This window comes from Camellia sinensis, chromosome 10 (assembly GCF_055761805.1).
Source record: "Camellia sinensis isolate YWXY chromosome 10, ASM5576180v1, whole genome shotgun sequence".
NCBI lineage: Eukaryota > Viridiplantae > Streptophyta > Magnoliopsida > Ericales > Theaceae > Camellia > Camellia sinensis.
Window position 1 is genome coordinate 21,497,919 of NC_138970.1, and position 3,800 is coordinate 21,501,718.

A 3,800-nucleotide genomic window follows, 5' to 3' on the forward strand; every position below is an offset into this window, starting at 1 on the left:
TTTTAAATATGACTTATTGTTGATGTTCTTTTAAATATGATTATTTTTTATTTTTTAAATTGCATATTTTAAATATGCAATTTATTATCTAGCCTCTGTTACTATCTTTCTTTAGCTAATTCATAACCATGAATTGTATGTTATGAGAAAATTGATAAAAATGTAACTTGTTAGAGAGTAAATATTTCTAAATTAACAAAAGAATATTCTAGATTGAAAAAATGGTATTGCTTGAGTCACTACTTAACTTATGGCTTGAAAGGATTGCATAGGAGAACAAACTCTGAACTCAAAAAACATGATATAATCAACTTTATGTTTGGTTCATGAATTTAAATAGAAATTTGAAAGAGAAAAAAAAGAGTAAGTGAAATGTGAATAGAATATAACTACATTTCATACACATTTTCTTTTTTGTTTCTAAATTTCTACTTAAATTTATGAACCAAATACAGTCTTAAAAAAAATTCTTATCTTATAGAGAACTTTTTTTGAAAAAAATCTTACACACAACTTATTTGCACACAAAAAACATGTGTGAGCTTGTTCCTTTTTTGTTTCTTCACAAAAAGAAAAAGAAAATATTAATATCAAACTCTTGCCCCATTTTTCTCTTGATCCAAATATTCTGTAATCAAGTAGGTATATGGTTTAGTTTATAATTTATTTGTATGTTTTTCTTTACTTATCTTATTTTTGGTATTAATTTTCTTAGCTAGTTCATACGCACATATGCCAATAGATAAGGAATCTATTTATTACTACACTCCATCAAATATTCTTCCAAACAGAATCTGAGTTTAGAAGGTTCCCGACATCACTGATGAGGAAGTGATTATCATTTTCTTCATGATCCACTGATTTCCTCAAAACTTGGTTCATCTTTTCCATTAAATTCCAAAACAAGCAATCTACCTACACCATTGTGGCTTCAGGTTCTGTTTCTTTTTCGTAATATCCCCTATAGTTGGATATGGTGGTCCAGTGAGGGAGGTGGTTTTGGCCTTTGTCAGCAGGTTTAGGGAGGTGTACTTCCACAATAAACTCATTACTCCAATTCCCTGCATTTAAACTATCAATTTGGAAACAAATAAAAATATCAATGAAACACCTGTAACCAGGTAGGGCTTACTAAGCCACCCATGGTCTGCCTACTATAAGTAATCTTACTGGATTTCTAACTTCCATTTCCTAATAAACTCTCTAGAGCCAAACGAGTTCTTAGATAATAACCCTACTCCAAATGATGTCATAATCAATTCCTAGTAATCAATCAATGAGCGACATGGTAATATTATTAACACATTGCCTAATTCAAATATTTGACAATTTGATTAATAACCTCATCTTATCATAAAAAACCCTGGCACCACAACACCAGTATTCTGCCACTAGTTCCACTACTTAATCACCATTACTGATATCGCACTTATTTTTAAAGGCTCAAGGCACACAAAGGCGCCAAAGGTCTCTTGGGGTGTAGGCGCAAAGCGAGGTGCACGCTTCACTGAAGTAAGGCACCTTTTAAGTAAAAAAAAATAGATAAAAATTAATATAGCCTAATAATTTAAACTTCAACGTAAGCAAAAATGAAAGAATTCACTTAAGAACTATGGACACTTCTAAAAAGATGACATATACATGTCGTGTTCTACACTCTTCAAAACGTGTTTTATTTTTTAATTTTTTTTAAAGACTCGGACACTCTTTGGACGTTCGGAGGACACATGTGTCTATTGGTTAAGCACATGGCTGCCCGAAAAACTGGAGGGTTGGGGATACCTGCGTTATCAAAAAAAAATAAATGTTTTATACACATCACATGTTAGGAATTCATAACAAACACCTGATTAGGATCAGTGAGACACAAAAAACAAAGAAAAACAAATATATAAAAATTGTAAATCAAACGCATACACCCGAAACTAGAGTTGCATCCATGGTCTCTGCTGTTCCAATATGATTAGAAAAGATTACACAAGAGATACAGAGATAACCCCCCACTGCTCTCAACTCCATATCCATAGAAATATGGCAACAAGTGCAAAAATAGTAAAAATACTCGCTCTAAATTTGGGATCCACCACACTACCATCAATATCTATTGTATGGTATCAGTTGCTATACAAATAATTTGGTAACTAAGCACAACAATATCTTCCCTAATTAAAGACAAAAATAAAAAACCATTTATATGCTAGGACAATGCAACTCAGGCATCAACAACCATGTATTTTCCCAACAAGATAGAAGTACATAGAACATATCAATCAATCATCAAGCATATTCAAATTGCAAATCATAATAAGGTTGTCCAACTAGTAAACAAAACCCATCCATGAAACAGAGATCCCTAATATAAACAAAACCATACCAAATCTCCATCAAACCCCAAAAAACAAGAAATTCCTAATTACAAATTCGAACCCATATTACTCCTAATATATCTAAAACCCAGCTGCATTCAAGCACCTTTCAATCTCAAAAGAAAGAAAAGCATCAATACAAGCATACTGAACCTGTTCAAGGTAGAGCCACTCATTGTCCCATGTATTCATCGTGATCCTCTTGGGCTTCTCAATCTTCTTACCCAGCACCTCTTTCTCCAAGTCCTTCAACTCGCATTGCGAAGCTCGATCATTCTGCAGTCAGCCGCCAAGGAGCGAAGATCAACAGTGGTGGCCACAGACGACCCATAATCCTTAATCAACCTTTGGACATCGATGTGAATACCCACACCCACAAAAGAGTAGATAGGGTTGTTGAGGAAGTCGAAGAGAGATTGGGGGATGTGGGGGGATATGAGGGGAGTAGGTGAGTTGGAAGATGAGGCATCGGCGGCCAACGCAGAGTTGGAGAGTGGCGGCGGGGTTGTCGTGGAAACAGTTATTAGGTCGCCACTTGATGTCTAAGCTGACGATGAGGCGGTGGAGTCGGGGATGATGGATGGTTGTGATCGGTGAAGAAGGTTACGTCGTAGAGGTTGTGGGTGTCGTCCGATAACTGGTAGTCTACAATGCCGAGATTTGTGGTTGCTGCTGCCATTGATGGCTTTGGAGAAAGAGAGAGAGGGGGAGAAGAATTGAAAAGAAATAAATCAGAGAAATAATATTTTTATATTATTTAGGAGAATTTGTAAACAGTTCCGTACTGTACAGTTCTAAAATCTAGATTTGAAAAATTGTGAGTGATGTTGGGGTTGATTACTCAGTACAGTATGCACACGAAGTAATTCATAAAATTTTGATTAATGGAAAGGTGTAAGGGTTCATAATTTATGTTAAGAATGAAGGAATAACATGAAACTAAGTAATTGATGATTGATTTTGAGGATGACGACGCAGTGCTCTGAAAGTATTGAATAATTTTCTAATGTTCAGACTGCAGAGTCTTTTGTGGGTTCAATTTTTATGATTTAAATTATTTATTTTATTGAATTTTAATTGTGTGGGTATATTATTTATAAAAAAAAAATTAAATTGATTTGATATTCATAATTCATTCATTTTATCAAGTTTTGTCTTTAAAAAAATTAACAGTCAATATATTTTTAAAATAGACTATCTATTTTTTTGGGTACAAATACAATAAAATAAATAGGTTATATAAATATCAGATCGATCTAATTTTGTATTTTTATTTTTATAAATGATATATATATATATATATAAGGCCTGAACTGGTTTGAATCGTCAAAATAGATCAGTGGTGAGCCCACAAGCCAAGATAAGACTCTTTGCGGCTCGCCTTTTTTCGCGCCTCCTTTCGGAAGGTTTTGAAAAGAAGGCCTCACAGTTTGG

At 33.9% G+C, this 3,800-nt stretch overlaps 1 pseudogene; it reads right to left on the minus strand.

Moving 5' to 3' along the window:
• Nucleotides 1–2,305: 2,305 nt before the first annotated feature.
• LOC145801007 (3'-5' exonuclease-like) lies at nucleotides 2,306–3,177 on the minus strand (annotated as a pseudogene).
• Between the last annotated feature and the right edge of the window lie 623 nt (nucleotides 3,178–3,800).